The sequence below is a fragment of the Macrotis lagotis genome, chromosome 2 (assembly GCF_037893015.1).
Source record: "Macrotis lagotis isolate mMagLag1 chromosome 2, bilby.v1.9.chrom.fasta, whole genome shotgun sequence".
In the NCBI taxonomy this organism is placed as follows: Eukaryota; Metazoa; Chordata; class Mammalia; order Peramelemorphia; family Peramelidae; genus Macrotis; species Macrotis lagotis.
In genome coordinates, this window is record NC_133659.1 from 149671068 (window position 1) to 149686784 (window position 15717).

A 15717-nucleotide genomic window follows, 5' to 3' on the forward strand; every position below is an offset into this window, starting at 1 on the left:
TTACATATATTCATTTCATCTTCATAACAGTCCTGAAAAGTAGGTACTATTATTATTATCCCTATTTTTTAGATAAGGAAACAGAAAGGTTAAGTGACTTGTTCAAGGTTACTCAGGAAATGTCTAAAGTAGGACTCAAGTCCAGGTCTTGTGTATTCCAATTTCTGTTCTCTATCCAATACACTACCTCTTTTATAAACATTTTAAATATGTAGTGAAAAACAATTTGGATGACAAGTTAACTGTCCAAAAGAACAATTAAAATACATTAATTATGCATCAAAAAGAATTTGAAGTTATAGTCAATTTTCAATTTTTTCATATTTATGGGAGGTAGAAATCATTGTTTCAATGTATTAGAACATAGAAGAAATAAAAATGATTTTCAATGGCAGTTAAGAAATAAATCAGCAAAGGAATATGTTTTCATTTTAATATATTTCATTTATATATAAAAATGGGTGCCAATAGCAGCATGGTGTCAAAGAACAACTTGTGTTTTGAGCCGGGGTATCTGACTTGGAACCTTAACTTTGCTATTTACTACCACATGTAACTTTGAGCAAAGGAATTGACTTCTTTTGACCTCAGTTTCTTCAACAGTGAAATGAGGAGGTTGCAGTAAATGATCTTGAATGTTCTTTCTGGCTTTAGAGTCTATTTTGGTTTCAAGTCCCACCATTTCTTTTCTCAACAGCATGGGGACAGATGTTTTTAAACTGAATAAAATAAAATAAAATACAAGGATTACAAAGGAAACCAGTTATACTGAAATTCAGTTATCAAAATATTTTTAAAAATTAAACAAACAAAATCACAGCCTCAAATTTAAAACTTTCTTCTCTAAAGTAAAGTGAGATTGGACTAGAAGATAGAAGACCCAAGGAAGGAACTTTGGATCTACAGATCTCTCAGTCCTATCTATTCAAATGGCTAGGAACACTATGATTAATTGGACCTCTGATGAAGCAACAGAAGTTTTAATGATAAGAGGCACACCGCCCCCAATTGTCAAAGTTCCTACTTTGTGCATAACTGACTGAGATTTGCTTTGGCATAAGCTACAAGATAGTTAAATTAAATAAATTTCATGTTTAACTTCATTTAATAGTATGCACTAAAGCCCAGGATAATTAATTACTAAGGAAATAAAGACAATTAATCACAGTGAAGATTATTAAAGGAAAAGAAGCAGTGTATATGACTGAGTGCAGCCCAAGCTAATTTACAAATTAGTCCTTGTGAACCACAGGATAGGGAACTGGATTACAGACCTGCCAAAATCTAGATAATGAAAATATTAGGTACTCACTCACCTCCTCAACATTAATATCCATTTATCCTTTTAACAAACCTTTATTTATCAAGTATGGACTATGTATCCTACATACTGTGCTGTGTGAGATATGTAAATAAAGACGTAGTTTCTGTCTTTAAAAAGCTTATTATCTTTGAAATAAAACAAAAGAATCTGATGCTAAAAATTAAAAGGGACTTTATTGATTATCTTGTTGTAAGACAATAGACTTATTACTAAAAGAGATTTCAAAGGAAACTTAATATAATCTTATTTTACTGATGAAGAAACTGAGGTCTAGGGAAGTTGTGACTTGCCCAAGTTCACATAAATAGAAAATGTCCAAGGCAAGATTTGAAACCACATCTTTTGAAATTCCTCTAACTCTAGAGCCAGTAAATGCTATTTCACCCTTGAAGCTTACTCCAGCCTTAGACTTCACAAATTGAAAGCTTATTTCACTCCTGGATTCTACCCAGTGGAAGCTGCCATCACCCCCATGACCTCCCCCTGCTTAACTGGGTCCTTCCAGAGTTTCCATTTAAAGAAGACTTCCTAGGCAGCCATCTCTTCATTCCTTGCTAGGCTGCACTCCTAGATTTTTTCCCATAATTTCTGTCCCATTCCCCTTTTAGCTTTCAGATTTTACTCCCTCCTTAACAATAGGGACTGTCTTTCTGTTTGTACTGTGTATTTTTATTCCCCAAACTAAACAAGGTAGCTGACCATTGCAAGCACTTATATGTTTGTTGACTTGATTTGACTACCTACCTGCACCATTCAAATGTTAGACAGTCTAAAAGAGAGTGAGATGGGAGGAGAAAGCATCAGATCAGAAAATCTGCAGACTCTCCTCTAAATAGAGAATCAGCCTGAGAATTCCTCACGTGGCAGGTATTAAACAGACAGCTAACCTTTTTTTTTTTTAACGCTAGCCTTTAATTTGATACAAACCTTTGAATACCTGTGTCAAGTCTACAGGATATGAAACATTCCTCTGCTCCCAATTTTAGCTTTCTATTCAAGTTCTTTGTGAAATATTGATTTTTAAAACTCACCAAAATCACATAAAGTTTTATACTTTAAAAAACTAGAATATGTGAAAAAAATTTAAATACCCCTCCTCCCCATTCTGGAAAAGAAAGCTGCTTTGTTGTCATTCGGATTTACTTTATGACTCTTCTTTTGGCTGTCCTTACATTTTAGGTTGTTGACCTTTTTGTTGCCTGAAAGTCTGTGATAGCTGACAATATCCTTGTTATCATAATACATTTAGCTTCTCAAAATAACATAAGATTGGAATCATATGAAGTAATAAATCTGGACCTTAGTAACCACACTATTTCTTTTCATCCTTTTCTTCCTACAATGTTAATATAAAATATTTGTACTGATGCATATATATATACACAAAAGCAAACACACACACATTATATATATATGTATATATATACATATATATATATATATATGTATATATATATATATAAAGAAGTCTATCTGTATGTGAACTCAAAATGGATTACTTGTGCTCCACAATAGTATTATGATTTATTTTGGAGACTTCAGTATAGTTTACTTTATAGAAAAAAAGTCCCTATACATTTTAAAAATAAGAGGAAATATTATCTTGAATATCTGATCTACATAGGTGAGATCTAATAAAATATGCTTAAAAGTAAACAAAGTTGTGACTCTTTTGCTTAGAGAGGGCAAGTATAGTCCATTAAAGTATAAAGCATTACTGAAAGTTCTAACAAACTGAAAGTTTGTTAAAAAAAAAAAAGTGAAAGGACCAAAGGAAGAAAGTCCTGCTATCTTAGGAGACATCTGGAATAGTTAGGGAGGTAGGAAAGAACTTAGAGAAAGTCCTTGCCTATTAAGGTTACCAGTAGTTTTAAGAATATTTGCTGGGCCACTGCATTAAAATCTACCTTGAATAAACATAAAAGAGATATCCCTATGTCAACCATGAACCAATTGCTATTTTAGATACTGAGATCTTCAGGCACATAGTCTGAAAAGAGAAGACAAGTTCACTTTGGTGGTAATTGTGGCATCTTAAGTTGTCATAGTTAACAAAAGGACATGAAGTCCCTATCTCTTTCAGAGAAGGGAATAATTAATTCATTCTAACCTTCCCACACCCTTAACATATAAAATCCTGTACATCTTTTGTCCAAGCTAAATTATTTGTGTAAGTTTGTATGGTTAATGATGGCATGAGAAATAATTCATCTGGACCTCTACTCTATTCCATTCAGTATCAATCAGTTTTATATTTTATATAAATCACATGTGGGTAGATATGCTCTTTAGTGTGCCTCAAACTTTAACATATTTTATCAAGGTATGAGGCTTACATATGTAAACACAAGAATGCTTACAATGATATCTCCATCCTGTTTGACTCAAATTCCATGTCCAAACCCAACATGAGTGGAATACCTTGATACTTTGGAAAGTTCCCTAAATTATTTTTGTGCCTCCAGACAATTCTCTCTTGTCCAACATAAGCTTTTAATCATATTATAATCACTTGGTCAGTGGAGATTCCCCATGCTTCACCCAATCTGGACCTCCCCCCACACCTAACTATGATATGGGATTTGAGGCCCTGAAGAGCAAGATCTATTGACCAATGAAATTCTGTATTTTATCATGCCTCTTTTGCTTTTGTTCATTTAACAATATAAAAACAAGTGCCATTAGTTCTGAGTTCTGCTTAGTTTCTTTTATTGTAGGTTGGACAATTTTTATCTCCATAGTGGTGAAGTGGCACTGGGACTCAAGTCTCTTAATTATCACACCAGTATTTTTTCATCTATTTTTAATTATCTATGGAACCTGCAAAGAAGAGTATATGAAAGGAAATAAGTAATGGCCTTGATCAGAGAGCAGGTTGCTAGTATTTAATCATGGGACAATTTATTTCAATTTTGTTTGGTTTATTAATTTGACAAAGATTCAGTGAATGACCATGTCTTATTAGTATGTGATCAATATGGTAACCCTGAAGTAGGAATTGAGCCTTTAATTTACAGTAATTTCCATTTAAGGTATGTTATTACACAATTTTATTTAAATATAAATCAATAAGAAAATGTAGGTATATTCCTTTCTGTTTTCTCTACATCTCCCAACCCCCTCCACCACACACACACACACACACACACACACACACACACACACACACACACACACAGAGTGAACTGAAATCTTAATCAAGACATATTGCAAAGATTGTACTTTTTTAATACCTGAAAGTATCAAAATTGTACCTAATAATTAGCTTTTTTTAGCAGTGTGTGAGAATCTCAAAATAATACATAATGTAATCTGTGAAAATTTTAAAATAAAATATAACACATGAATGACTAAACAGTATGACTAAAGCAATGAATATTATATCAAAATGGAATCATAGTATAACTTCAATATTATGTAAAAACAAAAGTACCCTTTAGGTCTATTTTAAACTATCATTTAAGCTCTTGAATTATTATAAAATAATTATTTATTATACAATATTAATAAGCTATCATTTAAATAACTTATTATGAAGCTATTTAATTATGATTCAGTATTAAAACCATTATTTAGGTTATTGAACTTAAAAATGGCACTAACATTTGTGGGACATCCTGTATATTTATAGATGTTTTAGTATATTATCACATTAATAACTTATACATTTTTTGGTGTGGAAAATTCTTTCAGTAATGGAAGATCACCCCCTTGGAGAACTAATCAAAATCTCAGAGAGAGATTAAGGGACTCATCTAATGTTATACGGCTAAGGAGTCAGAAGTAGGATGTGAACCCACGTCTTCCTAATTCCAAGTCTTGCATTTCATTCACTATGCCTCATTGCATAATGAACACATGCCCTTTCAATATATGGTATATTTACACATATGTCATGTCATATATTCATATCAATCCCATTTTAGTATATTTTTCCATTTATGGATGTTATATACTCACTGTAATTTAATATGCTTCTCAGATAATAAATAGATATGTTTTATTATCTATTCCATTGTTAATGAAATATTGCAAAGTAGAAATATCCACCATATAGTCCACATTATGAAAGATTAAAATAGCTAAAGCAATACTATTACAACAAATGAAATCATGCTGTTTAATGTCAGCATTATGCTAAGACAAAAGAGTTAAAATGAATTCAGGTTATACTAAAGTTTCTAGGTCATAATGCAGAGAATGACAGATTGAAATTCATACTTTTCTAAATCCACTTATCCAGTAGTATGTCATAATAGAATGATGAATTGAGTCAGGAAGCTGTGCCTACATTTCACTTGAGATATTAGCTGTGTGACCCTGAACAAGTCACTTTCCTCCTAGTGCCTTAGTTTTCTCATCTGTAAAATGGGGAGTTAGACTCAATGACCACTCAATGACCACCAATGGTCCATTCCACATCTATCTATATACATTTGGAAGCATTGGTTTACTTTTTTTTACAAGTAACTTTATTTTTCTATTTCAGTAATGTGATCAACTTATTCATAGTGGCTGGTCTATTCAGGTGGCTACATTTTAATCTGTAGTTTTTAGGAATAAAATGAGATGCTTAGTGCCTCTAAGACTAAGATCTCTCATATTTGTCCCTCTAGGGAAGATCTAAGAAAAGAAGGTTCTACTGACACCCTACCTAGGATCCTTGGGGAAAAAAAACTGGTAGTCCTAAAAAGCCCACTGGCATCTATACCTAAAACTGAGGGCAATTTAACATCCAGAAGAATTTTGCTAGAATTGATGCTACAGAGGGGCAAAAAGTCACTCAGTCATAATGGGAACACAGATTGTGATGAACCATTAAGATAAGTTATGAAATTAGGATACCATTCAAATGTTGGTGAAATTTTGAACTGATCCAGCCATTCTAGAGAGCAATTTGGAACAGTGCCCAAAGGGCCATCGAGCTATGAATACACTTTGACCTAGAAATACCACTACTAGGTCTACATCCCAAAGAGATTTTAAAAAAAGGAAAAGAGCATATATGTACAAAAATATTTATAGCAGCTCTTTTTGCAATGGCAAAGACCTGGAAATAGGACTACCCATCAATTGGAGAGTGGCTGAAAAAGTTGTGGTATATGATAAAAATGGAATATTATTTTGCTATAAGAAATGATTAGCAGGATGATTTAAAACAAAAAACACTTGAAAAGACTTAGATAAAATGATGTAAAGTGAAGTGAGCAAAATAAGAAGACTCATCATTGCAACAATATTATAAAGATGATCAACTGAGTGACAGCTATTCTGATCAATACCATGATCCAAGCCAATTCCAGAAAACTTACAATAAAAAAGCTACTCAACTCCAGAGAAAGAACTGGTAAAATCTGAGTGCAGATCGAAGCATATTTTTTTTCACTTTCTATATATGATCTGCATTTTTTTTGCTGCAAGGCTAATATGGAAATAAGTTTTGCATGATTTCACATCTATAATTGATATTATGTTTCTTGTCTTCTCAATAGATATGGAAGGAACTGAAGGGAGTAAGATAATTAAGAACTCAAAATTTAAAAAGAATGTGAAAAATAATCAAAATAAAAAAGAGAAGTTGAGACTATAAGAGCCAAGGCAATGTAGAAGACAAAAGGTAATGGTAGGCAGGAAAGTGATGAATTAGCCTTAAGGAGCACCTGAAAGTTAGCCAAAAATGTAGTCAGGGATCAGGAATCAGGGGTTAGGGAGGCAGTTTTGGAGCACACAGTTTCCAAAACACTAGACAAAACATTAGACAAGTATCCAAGATAAAAGACAAGAAACATCAACCCCAAGAAGGTCTGGACAGAAAACCACTAGAACACAGCCTATAATAATCTGAGCCAACTCTAGGTTACGGCATCCAGTACCACTTGGTGGAATGGGGTTAAGTATGTTAACCTGGGGTGAAAGATAAATTATGGTATTTAGCATAAGGGCAGATCATGACAGATGCTCACCTATTATTTAATAATGTTATTCTCCCATAAATGTAAGATTCATAACAATGCTTTACTGGAATACATGCTATACTTTTTAAAAAAAAACCTTCTCTTGGAACTAGAAAGGAACTGGAAGATACTACAAAAGTTATCCAGTACAACCCAATCATTTTATAGATGAGAAAACAGACTTTGAGAGGAAGTTTGATTTCAGATGGATTCAAAGCTTGGTTCCCTGACTCCAAAATCATCCCTTTTTCCTCTGTACTTTGAAATATTGCAAAGGACTATAATATGTCCACAGAGGGAGTTATGGAAGAGAACATATGGAATGAGAATAAAGGTAGTGTCTTGTGCTACAGCCCATCTGGAAGCATAAAGTGGGAGGGATTCTCAGGTAGAAACTGTATAGAACAAGAGATGCTTGGTGAGAAAGATCATTTCTCTTATACTCTCCTAGGCTTACTGGCACAAATTTAGGACAGAATGTTCTTTTCTTTTTCTTTATTTTTTCTTGTCCTCACTTGTCTAAATAACAGTATCAGGTTGTGAGGGTTGGCAGAAAACTTCTATCAGAGTCATCAATTGTCCAAGCAATGAGGCTTGTGTTCTCCTCCTTGATTTTTATTGAACTTGGATGTATTTTAAGACTGCCATGACACAATTTAAAGTACAGGATGGTCCTAACTTTTAAAACACAATATAATTGTGTAGTTAGTGATTGTTAGGCTCCATTCATCTTATCTATTATACACTTTCTCTTAAAGAAAAAAATAAACCACTCTAGTAAGGAAAATGTTTCTTAGGAATTAAAAGGCCCATTTGCTATTTCTAGATCTGTATTTTGACCTTCCTACATCTTTCTGTCACTATAATTCAAGAACATTTCCTCCCTTGAAGTTATGTTCTGCAACTAAAACAGCATTCATTCACTAACTGGGCAAATAGGTAAATGCTTACCATATCAAAACATTGTGCTAAATTCTGTGGATTAAAAGATTAAAAATAAAACAATATGTTCCCTCAATATCTTTATTTTATTTGAGGGTGGGTGGTATGAATACTAATAGGTAAATAGGGTTGGAGAAACAGGAGATCCAGACATAGAACTTGGTGAAAATTTGAAGAGGAAGAGAATAATGCTCTCAGTTAGTGGAAGCTGCTGCTGATGTTTACCTTTCATTATCGAAGAAGACCATGACATCAGAGTGGTGATACCATGACAAGCACATGAATTGGATTTGAGTGAGGCAGAACTGTGCTACTCATCTGCCAGTGAAAGCTGAGTATAATGTTGAATGACTATAGTAATTCTGAAGAGGGAGGATGAAGAGGGGAAAAAAATACATCTTAGTCAACAAGACTGACAGTGCAAATGTGCAAAAGAAAGAGATAGCTTGCTCTGCTTAAGTAGAGGATTATGCCATTGGGGATATAATGACATGCATGTGAATTGGATTTGAGTGAGAACATACTTTACAAACTCACTAGCTTCACTTTCTCCTCTGGAGCCATCTGGGTCCAATGGCTAGATATGGATCAGAATGACTAGAGTTGACTCAGGATGTAGTGGGAGACTTTGGCCATTTTAAGCTAAAGTTTTTAATAGGCCTCATTTAGACTGGGGAAATTCCCATTTAGTGGTCTAGGTTAGGTAAGAAAGAAATGGAGAATGACCTCTTTTGCCTCTGAGAGAGAGAGAGAGAGAAGAAGAAGAAGGAGGAGGAGGAGGAGGAGGAGGAGGAGGAGGAGGAGGAGGACGAGGAGGAGGACGAGGACGAGGAGGATGAGGAGGACGAGGAGGAGACCCTCAGGGTTTCTGGACAAAATAGAAATGATTGCTATTTATATTTTCTCTAAGTCAACCATGCTGAACAAAAACAAAATAAAGTTTGTCCTGGGACCTATTATTGACCAATCATTAAGGGATGAAGTGAAATCTTGCCAGGTAACAGCAATCAGAATTTACATTCTTTTGGGAAGAATGTCCAAGATAAGAGAGGGAAGGAAGGAAGGAAGGAGGGAAGAAAGGAAAGGAAGGAAGGAAGGAAGGAAGGAAGGAAGGAAGGAAGGAAGGAAGGAAGGAAGGAAGGAAGGAAGGAAAGAAGGAAATAAGGAAGGAAGGAAGGAAGGGAGGGAGGGAGGGAGGGAGAGAGGAAAGAAGCAAAGGAGGATGGAAGGAGCATAGGGACAGAGGAAGGGAGGAAAGATAAGGGAAAAAGGAAGAGAGAATGGGAGACAATAGCTGTGTTTCCCCATTAGTTAGTATACTCACAATGATGTTTATCTTTCCATCTCAAAGACCATGACAGATAAAAAAAAAAAAAGTGAATTAGATTTGAATGAAAGAGAGCTGTGCAAAACCATCGTCTCACTTTCTCCTCTGGAGCTATCTGGATCAAGTGGCCAGATGTGGATCAGGTTGACTGGAGATGGCTCTGGTTGCAGGAAACCTTGGTCTTTTTACTTGATTAAACTGGAACATAGAATATGTGAGGAGGAGTAATGTGAAATTGTGAGAGTTAGATTTTGAAAGGCTTTAAATTTCAGAAAGAGGAATTTACATTTTACTCTAGAATAGAGGTGGTAAGAAGTTAATGCATATTGAGTAGGTTAGTGATGAACAAATATGTGACTTAGGAATATTGATTTAGTAAATGGATCCCAGAGGAAAAACAGGTAGAGGGAAAGAAATAAGAATGATTTTGTAACGGGAGAGAAATGATAAGGATCTGATAGTGTGAAGGTTATGTGGGTGAAAAGAAGAGGATCATTGCAAAAGATGTTAGGAAAATAGAAATAATAAGACTTGGTAACTAATTGGTTGGGGTTGAGAAAGAATGAAGAATCAGGAATGATTACAAGATTTTGGCTAAGTGATAGGAAGAATGGTGGTGGCTGCAACAAAAACAGAGACATTTGGAGTAAAATTAAAGGTGAGAAAGATGCTGATTTCTGTTTTGAACATAGTGAGTTTAACATACTTATGGACCATATGGATGGAAATGTTTAGCAGACTTCTGGAGATAATGAACAGGAGTTCAGGAGAAAGTAGGACTAAACGTTGACGAAATAACTAAGGGAGGTAGGAAGGAGAAGGAGGGTAAAGCTAGAATCTTGAGGGAATCTAAAACTTAGTAAAGAAGGGGTTAAGGATAAATAAGTAAAAGAAATTAAAGAAGGGTAATAAAAGTAGGAAGATAACTGGAAGACAGTAGAAGTCAAGGGAGGGGAGGGAATTCAGGAAAGGAGACTACAAAAAGGTCAGGAATGAAACAAAGTCCCAGGACTGAGCAATTGGTAATTGGTAATCTTTGAGAAAAAAAAAAATAGAATTGTAGGATCAGAAGCTAAACTACAAGGACTTGAGAAATTAATTAGTGGTAGGGAGGAAGTGGAGACAGTGAATATCCTTGCAATAAGTTTCTACTTGCAATAACCTCTTTCCCTGTAAGTTGATTTAAATGGCTGAAGAAATGACCATGTTCCAGAGAAGTAGATGATGATGGTAAATGGAGCCAGAGGCAAAATGCCCTAGCAGTGGCAGATGCTTATGAGAACATAATCCTTGCTATGCCATCTTACTGAAGGGACAGCTGTCTCCAGTGACAATAATTGCATAGTAGGAATAGCTTTAGCCAAATGCAGATGGGCTTATTTATTTCCTAATGGGTTTCTGCATTCTGAAGCCCAAGGACATTACTGTTGCTTGGTAGGAACATTTATGTAGCTGACATTTAGTAACAAAGGATATTCAAGTTTTAGCAGCCCAGTTGTACCTATTTAATACCTAGCATCAGTTTCCCTTAAAACAAAAATAGATGTAACTAAGGACAGTAGTAATTTCCATGACAAATGGACTTTGCCTAGCATGACTCTAGGGTGAAAGATACTGTGGGTGGCAATTACTTCAGTCACTGTTGAGCATATTTCCAAAGAAAATCAGTTATTGCAGCATAGTAGGCATTCTAATTTTCCTTAGACTTTTCTAATAAGCAAAACCAGTCTTGATTACTTATCATGGGGAAAGATTTGAACCTCTCTAGGAAATGCAGATTGCAGAGACTGGAAAAAGGAAAGCCCAAACTTAATCTTGAAACCAAAAAGAGAGTAGAAACCAAGGGAGATGATGAGGTACATTTTTAGGCATTTAAAAAATAAAAATTTCTGATTGGAATCTCCATGTTAAATGATGAAGTTTCTCTTTAACAATAAAAAAAACCACACGAGATTTCAGGCCTGCATATTATCTTTGCAACATAGCCAAAAATAATATCACTTGAGGCATGAGTAATACATGACTTCCATAGACTTAATTTCATTGAATAGGAGAAAAATAAGTCTTCTGAGCTTTTAGTGTCCCCAGAAATCCTAAATTAATAGCATACTATTCTTTACATGGTTAGGATAGAAGTCATTTATAAATTTCATCATTACAGGCATACTGTGTTATAATGAAGCACAATACAGGGACATCTAAATTTAGTACCACACTCAGCTCTCCCCTCCTCCTCACCCCAGAAAAATAAATCAGGTAATAATTATTGACTTTACAAGTTTCTATAAGTTCTTCAAATGTTAGCGCTTAGTAGGTGTGTTTCACAGGGAAATTTCTATGAATGAGAATAGGTGATGACTGAGGTTCCTTCTTACTCTAAAACTGTGATCCTGTGAATCATAAAAGATTCCAAGTGACGCGGCCAGTCAACAGGCCTGTAGCCGTGGCGGGAGCGGGCGGCTCCGGGCGCGGAGGCAGCCAGCGACCGCGGAGGGGAGCCGCCGTCTCCCGCGCCCTCTTTGCCTCGCGGCCGGCCCCGGCAGCAGCCATGGCTAAAGACATCCTGGGCGATGCAGGCCTGCACTTTGATGAGCTGAACAAGCTTCGAGTGTTGGACCCAGAGGTGACTCAGCAGACCGTAGAAGTCAAGGAGGAATGCAAGGACTTTGTGGACAAAATCGGCCAGTTTCAGAAAATAGTAGGTGGCTTAATTGAGCTTGTTGACCAACTCGCAAAAGAAGCTGAAAATGAAAAGATGAAGGCAATCGGAACACGCAACTTGCTTAAATCCATAGCAAAGCAAAGAGAGGCCCAGCAACAGCAGCTCCAGGCTCTAATAGCAGAGAAGAAAATGCAGCTAGAAAGGTATCGGGTTGAATATGAAGCTTTGTGTAAAGTAGAAGCAGAACAAAATGAATTTATTGACCAATTTATTTTTCAGAAATAAACTGATTTTGACAGTAAAAACCCTATTAAAAAGACCCAAACTCACAAAAAAAAACCCAACTCCCATCTCTCACACAAACCCCTACCATTCCAATAAACTTGACCACATGTGCATATATGCAATTTGGGATTGTAATAAATACCATGTCTTCTTGAAAGGCAATAACAAAACTTTTTTTTAGACTCCTGTCCAATTGTAACCAGATGGCAGTAACCAGGACCTGCCTGTCCAGAAGCTAGGACAGCAGGGCGGACCATCTTTCCGCTGTGGACTCTTCTGTGTTGTCAATCTCTGACATCTAGTTACATCTGTAAACAAACAGCAGTCCTTTTTTGAAGCACCTAATACTTTGAAAGGAATAAGACAATAAATTATTATTTCTATAAAAAAAAAGATTCCACCTGCAATTTAAACCCAATTTCCTGAATTTAACAATGAGGAAACTGATGTCCAAGTAGACCAAGTGACTTGCTAAAACAAAACAAAACGAAACAAAAAAAACAAACAAAGTACAAATAGTTAGTGGTAGATCTGGCCATAGAACACAGGGCTTCTGATTTTCAGCCAGTGAAATTTCTCCCAATATACTCCCTTCTTTTAAGAAAATATTCACATGACATTGTTCCTTTAAATATTTTATATTCCACGTTAAAGTACTGGGCTCAAAACTATTTGAAATAAGCTAATTTTTCTTTTTTACTTTCTTTAATATCATTCTCTACTATCTCTTTCTTTATTCTCATCTATGAAAATAAGCCTTCCTCATCAAGATCAATACCTCTAATTTGTTTTCTAATTCATTCCCTCTCCCAAGTTTCAGCAAATTGCCCCAATAACTTCCCACCCATTTTTCCCTATCTGATCTTCTTTAATGCCTATATACATGCCAAAGTCTCTTCCATCCTAAGTAACAACAATAACTCATACAAAACTACGATCTCCTTCTACTCCTATATTTTCCTTCTTTGAACCAAACTCCTTGAAACAGTTATCTATTCTGAGTGCTTCCACTTCTCTTTCTCTTACACTTTTCACTGAACTTTGCAATCTGGCTTCCTCCATAAACATTAATTGAAATTACTCTCTCTAAAATTACTATTGATCTTCTAATTGTCTAATCTGATAGCCTTTCCTTCTTGACCTCTATGAAAATCTGACACTACTGACTGTCCATGATCTCCTCCCTGTATACACTGTCCTTTTGGACATCAATTGAAAGCTCTCCTCTGGGATCCATAGTTTTGTTTCACTGCTTTGGTCTGAGTAGCACAACTCCTAAAATCACAAGTCTCAGTGAGAATGGTATTGTGATAAACTCAGAGTGAAAAATGTGCTCCCTGGGTCCTAGGTGGTCCTTCCACATGGGGAATTCATATTTCCCAGAACCTCAAATGTCCTTTGATGCCTTGATAAATAGGATCCTAGAAACATGAACTACAAAACAATCCTTTTTTTACAGCACAATGCAAATCAGTGTGGCAGAAGTTTGTTTTCAACTTATAGTTTTAGCTAGGTACTGGCTAAACTTGTTCCATTCAAATGAAAGAAATTACCCCATAAAATAAGATTCTAGGAAGCTGAAAGGATTGATATTAATTAGAATGCCTTAAAGTTAATGCACAAAGGAGTCCAGGGAAAGAGAAACAACCACCATCTAATAGTTATTCGAACAAGCTTTGCCCACCTTAACCCCAAGCCCTCAGCTCCAACCAGCATGGAAAGCAGTTTTTAAAATGGACAGTAACCAATCTTCCTGGAATGTTTCACTTCCAGAATACTAAAATCTTTAGAAAAATGGGCTAACTCTCCTGAGATTTTATCTATAATCTTAAATCCAAAGAGAGTGTTTTGTAACAATGAAAACTGAAAGACAATATATTGAAGAACTCTTCTAAAAGTAAATAAATAACCTTCAGTACATTAAAGCTTCAGTCAACAACCTATAGAGAGCACAACCTCATATGCTGAATAATAACCACCAACGGGATACAGTGGGATACAATGTTATACCACTGACATGCTATGTATCAAGGCACTGTGCACCAGAATGATTTTCCCACAATGCCGGTCAGATTATGTCAACTTCCCACTGCCCCAAATCAAAAAATTCCAGTGGCTCTCTGCTTCTAGGATCAGCTAGCCTCTGGTTTTCTTATATGTTCTTCAGTCCAGTGGCACTGACCTCCTAGCTATTCCTCTCATCTCTGGGCATTTTCTCTGATGGTTCACCGTGCCTGGAAAGCTTTCCCAATCCTTTTTAATTTTAATGCCTTCCCTCTCCAAATTATTTCTTATTCATTCTGTAAATAGTTTGTTTGTACACATTTGTTTGTTCTCTGCCATTAAATTGTTGAGCTCCTTAAGAGATCTTGTCTTTTTAAAAAAATCTTTTATCTCTTTTTTGTAATCCCAGAGTTTGTGTCTGGCACAAAGTAGGATCTTAATGAATTTTTATTGTTGGATACTAAAATATTTATCTAATATTAAGATAATTTCAAAAATTGTCTCCTCAGTAGGAGAACTCCTTGCAAGGAAATGCCCTCTATTGATGAAGATCATTAACTTCTCATCAACATGGTATCAGAATATTGTCTGGAGTTATAAGAGATCAAATGACTTATCCAGAGTAAAGACCCTATTATCAGGACCTTCAAGCCCTGAAAATCTATTCCTATTTTACATGGAAAAGAAAAAGGTGAAGACCTTCAAGTACTCAAATCACAATCTGAAGAGTCATGGGTTCAAATTCTAACCCTAACAGTTTATCCCAAGACAATTCACTTAAATCTCAGTAAATATGCTTCCATTTAACAAGTGAGGATTCAATCAATGAATCAATAGGTATTTATTAAGCAGCTACTATCAGGCATTGTGCTAAATGCTTATGATACAAAGCTATATCGGAAACAATTTATTTTCTAACAAGGGAAAGATAATATTTACCCCATGAGTTATCATGAGGACAAAATGAGGGTTTTGAAAATGTAAAGGGTTTTGCAAAACTTAAAATATTATATGTAAGTGACAGTTATTTATTCAGAAACTTAAGAATACTCTAGTATAATAAATTCTTACCCTAGGTTTTGATTTAAATGTCAAAAATAGCTAGATGGTACAGTAGATAAAGGTAGACAGAGGAGTCAAGAAGACATGAATTGAATCTTGCTTCAGAAACTTATTAATTGTATGACTTTGGGTAAAACACTTAATCCCTATCTACTTC

General features: G+C 35.3%; 1 protein-coding gene and 1 pseudogene across 1 annotated transcript in view; one reads left to right on the plus strand and one right to left on the minus strand.

Moving 5' to 3' along the window:
- SLC35F3 (solute carrier family 35 member F3) overlaps positions 1-15717 on the minus strand; it is a 566773-nt gene that overhangs the window by 439318 nt on the left and 111738 nt on the right. The window lies entirely within an intron of this gene.
- Positions 12042-12526, plus strand: LOC141513294 (intraflagellar transport protein 20 homolog pseudogene; annotated as a pseudogene).